Source organism: Oncorhynchus nerka, linkage group LG12, assembly GCF_034236695.1.
Source record: "Oncorhynchus nerka isolate Pitt River linkage group LG12, Oner_Uvic_2.0, whole genome shotgun sequence".
In the NCBI taxonomy this organism is placed as follows: Eukaryota; Metazoa; Chordata; class Actinopteri; order Salmoniformes; family Salmonidae; genus Oncorhynchus; species Oncorhynchus nerka.
This window is the reverse complement of record NC_088407.1, coordinates 9,994,367-10,006,775: the sequence shown is the minus strand read 5'-3', so window position 1 is coordinate 10,006,775 and position 12,409 is coordinate 9,994,367. Positions and strand designations below refer to the sequence as shown.

Here is a 12,409-nt window from a genome sequence, read left to right as displayed (position 1 = left end):
TACCACCCTTATTACAGTACCACCCGTATTACAGCACCACCCTTATTACAGCACCACCCTTATTACAGTACCACCCTTATTACAGTACCACCCTTGTTACAGTACCACCCTTATTACAGTGCCACCTTATTACAGTATCACCATTATTACAGTATCACCCCTATTACAGTACCACCCTTATTACAGTACCACCCTTATTACAGTACCACCCTTATTACAGTACCACCCTTATTACAGTATCACCCTTATTACAGTATCACCATTATTACAGTATCACCCCTATTACAGTACCACCCTTATTACAGTACCACCCTTATTACAGTACCACCCGTATTACAGCTCCACCCTTATTACAGTACCACCCTTGTTACAGTACCACCCTTATTACAGTGCCACCCTTATTACAGTATCACCATTATTACAGTATCACCCCTATTACAGTATCACCATTATTACAGTACCACCCTTATTACAGTATCATAGTTATTACAGTATCACCCGTATTACAGTATCACTGTTATTACAGTATCACCCTTATTACAGTATCACCCGTATTACAGTATCACCATTATTACAGTATCACCCTTATTACAGTATCACCCTTATTACAGTATCACCCTTATTACAGTATCACCCGTATTACAGTATCACCATTATTACAGTATCACCCTTATTACAGTATCACCCCTATTACAGTATCACCCTTATTACAGTATCACCCTTATTACAGTATCACCCTTATTACAGTATCACCCTTATTACAGTATCACCCGTATTACAGTATCACCATTATTACAGTATCACCCATATTACAGTACCACCATTATTACAGTATCACCATTATTACAGTACCACCCTTATTACAGTATCACCCTTATTACAGTATCATAGTTATTACAGTATCATAGTTATTACAGTATCACCCTTATTACAGTATCACCCTTATTACAGTATCACCCTTATTACAGTATCATAGTTATTACAGTATCACCATTATTACAGTATCACCCTTATTACAGTATCACCCTTATTACAGTACCACCATTATTACACCATCTTTCCACTATCAGCAGAATTAGTTTCAACACACACATACACACACATTCAAACATTACACATATACACACACACTCAAATTGTACACACGTATACACACATTACACACATACACACACTCAAACATTACACACACATACACACATTACACACATACACACACACTCAAACATTACACACAAACACACTCAAACATTACACACAACACACTCAAACATTACACACAAACACACCCAAACATTACATGCAAACTCACCCAAACATTACACACAAACACACCCAAACATTACACACAACACACTCAAACATTACACACAAACGCACCCAAACATTACATGCAAACTCACCCAAACATTACACACAAACACACCCAAACATTACACACAACACACTCAAACATTACACACAAACGCACACAAACATTACACGCAAACACACCCATTGCCCACCTGTGTCAGTAACTCCCAAGAGAAAAAGAGGAGAAAGCAGACCTCCAGGAGCGTTATATCACCCATGTTGAGAAGATTTGGGGAATATTGACAGTTAATGGGACTATCTGGGATTCAAATAACAGCAAAGTGGTCACACTTCACTTACTAATATAAATGTTTTTTTTAAATACACAGCAATCCCAGATTTCCCTTTAAATATAGTGGATCTCAACACAATCTACAACTCTCTTAATACTGCATGTGATCACTCCCTCCCTCCCTCCTCCCTCCCCTCCTCCCTCCCTTCCTTCCTACCTCCCTCCCTCCCTTCCTTCCTCCCTCTCTACCTCCCTCCCTCACTCCTCCCTTTCTCTCTCCCTCTCTACCTCCCTCCCTCCCTTCCTCCCTCCCTCTCTACCTCCCTCCCTCACTCCTCCCTCCCTCCCTCTCTACCTCCCTCCCTCCCTCCCTCCCTTCCTTCCTTCCTCCCTCACTCTCTACCTCCCTCCCTCCCTCCCACTCACTCCCCCTCCCTCTCTTCGTCTCCCCCCCTCCCTCCCTTCCTCCCTTCCTTACTTCCTCCCTTCCTCTTCCCCTCCCTCCCTCCCTTCCTCCCTTCCTTACTTCCTCCCTTCCTCTCACCATCCCTCCCTCCCTATCTCCCTTCCTTCCTTCCTCTCTTCCTCTCACCCTCCCTCCCTCACTCCTCCCTTTCTCTCTCCCTCCCTACCTCCCTCCCTAATTACCTCACCACCCCCTCCCTCCCTCCCTTCCCTCCCTCCCTCCCTCACCCCCTCCCTCACCCCCTCCCTCCCTCACCCCCTCCCTTCCTCACTCCCTCCCTCCCTCCCTCCCTCCCCTCCTCCCTCCCTTCCTTCCTACCTCCTCCCTCCCTCCCTTCCTCCCTCCCTCTCTACCTCCCTCCTTACTCCCTCCCTTTCTCTCTACCTCTCTCCCTCCCTCCCTCCCTCCCTTCCTCCCTCCCTCTCTACCTCCCTCCCTCCTCCTCCCCTTTCTCTCTCCCCTCTCTACCTCCCTCCCTCCCTCCCTTCCTCCCTCCCTCTCTACCTCCCTCCCTCACTCCTCCCTCCCTCCCTCCCTCCCCTCTCTACCTCCCTCCCTTCCTTCCTTCCTCCCTCCCTCTCTACCTCCCTCCCTCCCACTCACTCCCCTCCCTCTCTTCCTCTCCCCTCCCTCCCTCCCTTCCTCCCTTCCTTACTTCCTCCCTTCCTCTCCCCTCCCTCCCTCCCTTCCTCCCTTCCTTACTTCCTCCCTTCCTCCCTCCCTCCCTATCTCCCTTCCTTCCTTCCTCTCTTCCTCTCACCCTCCCTCCCTCACTCCTCCCTTTCTCTCTCTCCCCTACCTCCCTCCCTACTTACCTCACCTCCCCTCCCTCCCTTCCCTCCCTCCCTCCCTCCCTCACCCCCTCCCTCCCTTCCTCTCTCCCTCCCTCCTTCTCCCTTCCTATCTCATTCTCTCCCTCCCTCCTTCTCCCTTCCTCTCTCATTCTCTCCCTCTCTCTCTCCCTCTCTCCTTCTCTCCCTCCCTCTCTCCCTCTCTCCTTCTCTCCCTCCCTCTCTCCCTCTCTCCTTCTCTCATTCTCTCCTTCTCTCCCTCCCTCTCTCCCTCTCTCCCTCTCTCATTCTCTCCCTCCCTCTCTCCCTCTGTCCTTCTCTCATTCTCTCCCTCCCTCTCTCCCTCTCTCCTTCTCTCCCTCCCTCCCTTCCTCCCTTCCTTCCTTCCTTCCTTCCTCTCCCCCTCCCTCCCTTCCTCCCTTCCTTACTTCCTCCCTTCCTCTCACCCTCCCCCTCCCTATCTCCCTTCCTTTCTTCCTCTCACCCTCCCTCCCTCACTCCTCCCTTTCTCTCTCCCTCCCTCCCTACTTACCTCACCTCCCCTCCCTCCCTTCCTTCCTTCCTCCCTCCCTCCCTCCTCCCTCCTCCCTCCCTCACCCCCTCCCTTCCTCTCTCCCTCCCTCCTTCTCCCTTCCTATCTCATTCTCTCCCTCCCTCCTTCTCCCTTCCTCTCTCATTCTCTCCCTCTCTCTCTCCCTCTCTCCTTCTCCCCCTCCCTCTCTCCCTCTCTCCTTCTCTCCCTCCCTCTCTCCTCTCCTCTCTCTCTCTCTCTCCTTCTCTCTCTCCCTCCCTCCCTCCCTCTCTCTCCTTCTCTCTCCTCCCTCCTCTCCCCTCCCCTCTCTCCCTCCCTCTCTCCCTCTCTCCTTCTCTCCCTCCCTCTCTCCCTCTCTCCTTCTCTCCCTCCCTCTCTCCCTCTCTCCATCTCCTGAGAGAAGCAGTAGCCTCCAGTCACAGAAGAAAATAACAAACATTGTTGTTTGTCTGCTGTGGCGTCCCCCCAGAGAGACACACACACACACACACACACACCATGACTAGGGGGGCACAGTAGGGGAACTGGAGGTGTTTGTATTGGGAGCATAATGTAGGGTGATTTCAGAAATACATACAGCTTTATATACTAACTAACGTAGAGCTCTACTGAGACTTCAGAAACACATATAGCTTTATATACTAACTAACTTAGAGCTCTACTGAGACTTCAGAAACACATATAGCTTTATATACTAACTAACTTAGAGCTCTACTGAGACTTTCTCTCGCTAGCGGGACACCAGTCAACAACATCCGGTGAAATTGGAGGGCTCGCATTTCAAATAAATAATCGTAATATTAAACATTTATGAACAAAAAGTATCATGTCATTTAAAAGCTTAAATTGTTGTTAGTCTAACTGCGTTTTCTGTTTTACAATAGGCTTTACAGCGAAAGCATACCATGCGATTGTCTGATGACGGCGCCCCATATCAACATATTTTTCAACCAACACAGGCTTCATAAAATCACAAATAGAGATTAAATAAATCACTTACTTTTGAAAATCTTCCTCTGTTTGCAATCCAAAGGGTCCCAGCTACAACACAAATGGTTATATCCCAAAAAGTCTGTTTAGTTGGCGCCATCGATTTCAGTTATCAACTCGTTTAACATGCAGACAAAGGAGTCCAAAAAGCTACCGCTAAACTTTTGTTCAAACAAGTCAAACTACATTTCTATTTCATCCTAAACTGTAAATAAACTAGAATACATGTTTATTAATAGAAGTATGTTTAATAAAAAAGAAAACATTTTAAGCGCACGTCCTCTTCGTGGCAAACAGACTGATATTGTACCCGGGACTCTTCCTACAAAAACTTCAAATTATTTTGTTTCAAACTTCAAATTCTTTTGTTTCAAACTTCAAATTATTTTGTTTCAAATTTCAAATTTTCTTGCTTGTTTTTGAAGAAATAAGCCTGAAACAATGAACAAAGACTGTTGAAATCTATGTGGAAGCCATAGGAATTGCAATCTGGAAACTGGAATTACATAGGACCCATAGCTTTCCATTATAAGAGCTAAAAAATATATAATATATCCGGTTGGTTGATCTTTGCACCTGTGATAACAATTGTTTTATAGTGTTAGACATTATTTTAACATTTCTAGAAACTTTAAAGTGTTTTCTATCCAATGCTACCAAGTATATATATATATATATATATCCTGGCTTCTGGGAATGAGGCAGCTTACTTGGGGCACGTCAGTCAGGAAATTCAGAAAAATAGAACCCTAAGAAAATATTTACCAAATAAACTAAAGTAGAAAAGCATAAAAAAGTAACACAATAAAATATCAATGTGGTACAGAGTCAATGTGGAGGCTATATACAGGGTATTACGGTACAGAGTCAATGTGGAGGCTATATACAGGGTGTTACGGTACAGAGTCAATGTGGAGGCTATGTACAGGGGGTACTGTCAGAGTCAATGTGGAGGCTATATACAGGGTGTTACGGCACAGAGGTGTGGAGGCTATATACAGGGTATTACGGTACAGAGTCAATGTGGAGGCTATATACAGGGTGTTACGGTACAGAGTCAATGTGGAGTCTATATACAGGGTATTACGGTACAGAGTCAATGTGGAGGCTATATACAGGGTGTTACGGTACAGAGTCAATGTGGAGGCTATATACAGGGAGTGTTATATACAGGGTGTTACGGTACAGAGTCAATGTGGAGACTATATACAGGGTGTTACGGTACAGAGTCAATGTGGAGGCTATATACAGGGTGTTACGGTACAGAGTCAATGTGGAGGCTATATACAGGGTGTTACAATGGGAGGCTACAGAGTCAATGTGGAGGCTATATACAGGGTGTTACGGTACAGAGTCAATGTGGAGGCTATATACAGGGTGTTACGGTACAGAGTCAATGTGGAGGCTATATACAGGGTATTAGACGGTGTTACAGAGTCAATGTGGAGGCTATATACAGGGTGTTACGGTACAGAGTCAATGTGGAGGCTATATACAGGGTACAGGGTCAATGTGTATATACAGGTACAGAGAGTCAATGTGGAGACTATATACAGGGTGTTACGGTACAGAGTCAATGTGGAGGCTATATACAGGGTGTTACGGTACAGAGTCAATGTGGAGGCTATATACAGGGTGTTACGGTACAGAGTCAATGTGGAGGCTATATACAGGGTATTACGGTACAGAGTCAATGTGGAGGCTATATACAGGGTGTTACGGTACAGAGTCAATGTGGAGGCTATATACAGGGTGTTACGGTACAGAGTCAATGTGGAGGCTATATACAGGGTGTTACGGTACAGAGTCAATGTGGAGGCTATGTACAGGGGGTACTGGTACAGAGTCAATGTGGAGGCTATATACAGGGTGTTACGGTACAGAGTCAATGTGGAGACTATATACAGGGTGTTACGGTACAGAGTCAATGTGGAGGCTATATACAGAGTCAATGTGGGAGGCTATATACAGGGTGTTACAGAGTCAATGTGGAGGCTATATACAGGGGGTTACGGTACAGAGTCAATGTGGAGGCTATATACAGGGTGTTACAGAGTCAATGGGAGGCTATGTACAGAGTCAATGTGGAGGCTATATACAGGGGGTACCGGTACAGAGTCAATGTGGAGGCTATATACAGGGTGTTACGGTACAGAGTCAATGTGGAGGCTATAGGACACGCGTTGGTACTACCCAACTCTCTCATGACCATCAGGTCCTAATGGCCTGGTACTCATGGCTCTAACTACCATCAGGTTTGAATGGCCTGGTACTCAGGGCTCTAACTACCATCAGGTGCTAAAGGCCTGGTACTGAAGGCTCTAACTACCATCAGGTCCTAATGGCCTGGTACTCAGGGCTCTAACTACCATCAGGTCCTAATGGCCTGGTACTCAGGGCTCTAACTACCAGCAGGTCCTAATGGCCTGGTACTCAGGGCTCTAACTACCAGCAGGTCCTAATGGCCTGGTACTCAGAGCTCTAACTATCATCGGGTCCTAATGGTCTGATACTCAGGGCTCTAACTACCATCAGATCCTAATGGTCTGATACTCAGGGCTCTAACTACCATCAGGTCCTAATGGCCTGGTACTCAGGGCTCTAACGACCATCGGGTCCTAATGGCCTGGTACTCAGGGCTCTAACTACCATCAGGTCCTAATGGCCTGGTACTCAGGGCTCTAACTACCATTAGGTCCTAATGGCCTGGTACTCAGGGCTCTAACTACCATTAGGTCCTAATGGCCTGGTACTCAGGGCTCTAACTACCATTAGGTCCTAATGGCCTGGTACTCAGGGCTCTAACTACCATTAGGTCCTAATGGCCTGGTACTCAGGGCTCTAACGACCATCAGGTCCTAATGGCCTGGTACTCAGGGCTCTAACTACCATCAGGTCCTAATGGCCATGGTACTCAGGGCTCTAACGACCATCGGGTCCTAATGGCCTGGTACTCAGGGCTTTAACTACCATCAGGTCCTAATGGCCTGGTACTCAGGGCTCTAACTACCATCGGGTCCTAATGGCCTGGTACTCAGGGCTCTAACTACCATCGGGTCCTAATGGCCTGGTACTCAGGGATTTAACTACCATCAGGTCCTAATGGCCTGGTACTCAGGGCTCTAACTACCATCGGGTCCTAATGGCCTGGTACTCAGGGCTCTAACTACCATCAGGTCCTAATGGCCTGGTACTCAGGGCTCTAACGACCATCAGGTCCTAATGGCCTGGTACTCAGGGCTCTAACGACCATCAGGTCCTAATGGCCTGGTACTCAGGGCTCTAACTACCATCAGGTCCTAATGGCCTGGTACTCAGGGCTCTAACGACCATCAGGTCCTAATGGCCTGGTACTCAGGGCTCTAACTACCATCAGGGCTCTATTGTCCTTCTAACCACTCTGACATCAATGTAATCGATTAATCACCACAACAAAAAAACTATCATTGAAACAGTATCCTGCTTTTACACTTCACCTCATTGTGATTGATCAATTTGGAGAAAGAAGTTCCAACAGCAGGTTGAAACTGATGTGGAAAAACATGGTCGTAGTGGATGTTGTTTCAACATCTTCAGACAATGAAATGTACTGCTGGTGGTGATTGATACAAAACAGCCATATGCATATTAGAGCTTATGCATTTTAATGTTTTCTATTACATTTTTTTTATTTAACCTTTATTTAACTAGGCAAGTCAGTTAAAGAACAAATTCTTATCATTAAAATAATGATTGTGCCATTATTCAATACATAGCCTACGGCATATTACGCACGGCTGAAAAATATCAAACAAAACTGATTTAAGAGTTTTTTGGTACATAATTGGTCTGGCCTTTTAAGTGCTGATTGTATTATTATGCATACTGGATGGACTAGTTACCTGACGCTATGCTCCAAACTTTCTATCCATGAGTCTGGGAGACAACGTAAAGCCCTAGGCCATATTGTTGGTTCATTGATTGTGGAGGCTTACAGAGTTCATTTATAGGTTGACTCATTCCTTTAACTACAGAATATCTCATTACTGTGTGTTTCCATCTCCCCCTCTCTCTCCTTCATTCCTTTTTAACTACAGAATATCTCAGTACCGTGTTTCCAACTCCTCCTCTCTCTCCTTCATTCCTTTTTAACTACAGAATATCTCAGTACCGTGTTTCCAACTCCTCCTCTCTCTTCTTCATTCCTTTTTAACTACAGAATACCTCAGTACCGTGTTTCCATCTCCTCCTCTATCTCCTTCATTCCTTTTTAACTACAGAATATCTCAGTACCGTGTTTCCAACTCCTCCTCTCTCTTCTTCATTCCTTTTTAACTACAGAATATCTCAGTACCGTGTTTCCATCTCCTCCTCTCTCTCCTTCATTCCTTTTTAACTATAGAATATCTCAGTACCGTGTTTCCAACTCCTCCTCTCTCTTCTTCATTCCTTTTTAACTACAGAATATCTCAGTACCGTGTTTCCATCTCCTCCTCTCTCTTCTTCATTCCTTTAATTCTTGGCGCACACCATCCCGTTATCGTCAACATCCGCTGAATTGCAGAGCTCCAAATTCAAATGAAATTACTAAAAATATTTAATTTTGTGAAATCACAAGTGCAATACACATCCTAGCTTGTTGTTATTCCACCTGGCGTGTCAGATTTCAAAAAAGCTTTACAGCGAAAGCAAACCAAGCGTTTATGTGAGGACATTTCTCTCAGCAGACAAAACATTACAAACAGCTAGCAGCAAAGTAGATTGGTCACGAAAGTCAGAAAAGCAATAAAATGAATCGCTTACCTTTGATGATCTTTGGATGTTTGCACTCACGAGACTTCCAGTTACACAATAAATGTTCCTTTTGTTCCATAAAGATTATTTTTATATCCAAAATACCTCCATTTGTTTGGCGCGTTTTGTTCACTAATCCACAGGCTCGAGCGGTCACGAAGGGGCAGAAGAAAATTCCAAATAGTATCCGTAAAGTTCGTAGAAACATGTCAAACATTTTTTATAATCAATCCTCAGGTTGTTTTTACAATAAATAATCGATAATATTTCAACCGGATGGTAGCTTTTTCAATAGGAGAGAGAGAGAAAATATCTGCTTCAAATAAAATGATATAAAAACCAAACTTTCATTAAATCACACATTTAAGATACTAAATTAAAGCCACACTCGTTGTGAATCCAGCCAACATGTCAGATTTTAAAAAGGCTTTTCGGCAAACATAAGAAGCTATTATCTGATGAAAGCCCAACAGTAAACAAAGAGGGAAGCATATTTCAACCCTGCAGGTGCTACACAAAACGCAGAAATAAAATATAAAACATGCATTACCTTTGACAAGCTTTTTTTGTTGGCACTTCAATATGTCCCATAAACATCACAATTGGTCCTTTTGTTCGATTAATTCCGTCCATATACAGTGCCTTGCGAAAGTATTCGGCCCCCTTGAACTTTGCGACCTTTTGCCACATTTCAGGCTTCAAACATAAAGATATAAAACTGTATTTTTTTGTGAAGAATCAACAACAAGTGGGACACAATCATGAAGTGGAACGACATTTATTGGATATTTCAAACTTTTTTAACAAATCAAAAACTGAAAAATTGGGCGTGCAAAATTATTCAAGGGGGCCGAATACTTTGGCAAGGCACTGTATATCCAAAATGCCAATTTATTTGGCGCTTTTGATCCAGAAAAAAACAGCTTCCAAATTGCGCAACGTCACTACAAAATATTTCAAAAGTTGCCTGTAAACTTTGCCAAAACATTTCAAAGTAATACAACTTTAGGTATTTTTAAACGTTAATAGTCGATCAAATGGAAGACTGGTCTGTGTTCAGGAAGACAACAAACCAAGCAGGAAGTTGAAATTGGACATGCTATTTATCCAAAAGTGAAAATGCTGCATACTATAACTTAAGAAGTTAAATGGAGGGAAGCCATGCAATGGAACAGGGAGCTTTCAAAATAAGAGGCATCTTCCTAGTTGGATTATCCTCAGGTTTTCACCTGCAATATCAGTTCTGTTATACTCACAGACAATATTTTTGATAGTTTTGGAAACTTTAGAGTGTTTTCTCTCCTAAACTGACAATAATATGCATATTCTAGCTTCTGGGCCTGAGAAATAGGCAGTTTAATTTGGGTACGTTTTTCATCCAAACATCAAAATACTGCCCCCTACACTCAACAGGTTTTAACTACAGAATATCTCAGTACCATGTGTTTCCTTCTCCTCCTCTCTCTCCTTCATTCCTTTCTCCAGAACACAGAGAAGGGCTGTCAAAACTTTAATTAAACATGTTTTGTTGTGAAAACACTATTACTATTGATGTTCCTGAAAAGATTTCACTTGATCTCCAAATGAAGAAGCGGGTAGCTGCAGGAACAGGGTTGGAGAGACCATGGCGAACAGAGTTTGGGTGGAATATCACCTATGGTGCAGAGAGAGGCAGCATGCTCCTCTAACAGAGGTTGATGAGAGCAAAATAACCAGAGTAGCCAACCAGGAGGATGGAACAAACCAACCAGGCAGGATGGAACAAACCAACCAGGCAGGATGGAACAAAGCTACCAGGCAGGATGGAACAAACCAACCAGACAGGATGGAGCAAACCAACCAGGCAGGATGGAGCAAACCAACCAGGCAGGATGGAGCAAACCAACCAGGCAGGATGTAACAAAGCTACCAGGCAGGATGGAACAAACAAACCAGGCAGGATGGAGCAAACATACCAGGCAGGATGGAACAAACCAACCAGGCAGGATGGAGCAAACCAACCAGGCAGGATGGAACAAAGCTACCAGGCAGGATGGAGCAAACCAACCAGGCAGGATGGAACAAAGCTACCAGGCAGGATGGAGCAAACCAACCAGGCAGGATGGAACAAACCAACCAGGCAGGATGGAACAAACCAACCAGGCAGGATGGAGCAAACCAACCAGGCAGGATGGAGCAAACCAACCAGGCAGGATGGAACAAACCAACCAGGCAGGATGGAACAAACCAACCAGGCAGGATGGAGCAAACCAACCAGGCAGGTGGAATATCACCTATGGTGCAGCAACCAACTAAATACAGAATTACCACAAAAATGGATGAGTCAGGTGGAAAGGCGGAGAAAGGAAGGAACCTGCCTGTCGGCCCCGTATTAAAGGCCAAAAATGGTTAAAGAAAATTAGGATGAATTATAAAGTATACCAGCTTCATTTCAGGACCACCAAATTGACAGCTGTGCCATACAGATTGCACAATATTTGGTTTGAGATTTTAATGAACTGAACGACAACAGATCCAAAACTTAAGAGTTTTTCAATTTAATTTATGAAAACAAAATTCTTGCAACCAATAGAATGTTATATATATATATATGGGAGTCATTAGATCATTTGTTTTGGTACTGTCCATATGTAGCTTGTTTTTGGTCGCAGGTTCAGGAACGGCTGAAGAATTACAACATTTACCTGGAGATTACTCTGCAGATCTGAAAAGTCAATCAATCAGTAATACTCTTAGCAAAAAAAAAACATTATTTATCATTAATTTACAATCTTTAGTAACTATGAGAATCGAAAGTTCTAGAACTTGTGTGAAAACACCTCAGGGTTGAGTGGAGCTGAAAGGTAGAACTAATATCAAGATAACTAAAAAATACACCTTGTCTGTAAAATGTATACCTTTTGTGAAACCGAACAGCTAAAAAAATATATCTATTGCCAAATAGAAATCATAACTGGATTGTGTTCAGAGATAGATGGGACTAAAAACAAACAAAGGATAACTATCGTAAAATAGATTGTGTCCGTAAAATGTATATAGAATCCTCCATTTGCAGTAATTACAGCCTTGTAGACCTTTGGCATTCTAGTTGTCAATTTGTTGAGGTAATCTGAAGAGATTTCACCCCATGCTTCCTGAAGCACCTCCCACAAGTTAGATTGGCCTGATGGCTTCTAGTTGTCAATTGGTTGAGGTAATCTGAAGAGATTTCACCCCATGCTTCCTGAAGCACCTCCCACAAGTTGGATTGGCTTGATGGCTTCTAGTTGTCA

At 43.9% G+C, this 12,409-nt stretch overlaps 1 protein-coding gene across 1 annotated transcript in view; it reads left to right on the top strand.

Moving 5' to 3' along the window:
• Positions 1-12,409, top strand: part of LOC115124437 (pyruvate carboxylase, mitochondrial-like) — a 671,386-nt gene that overhangs the window by 628,686 nt on the left and 30,291 nt on the right. The gene's annotated exons all lie outside the window — the stretch shown is intronic.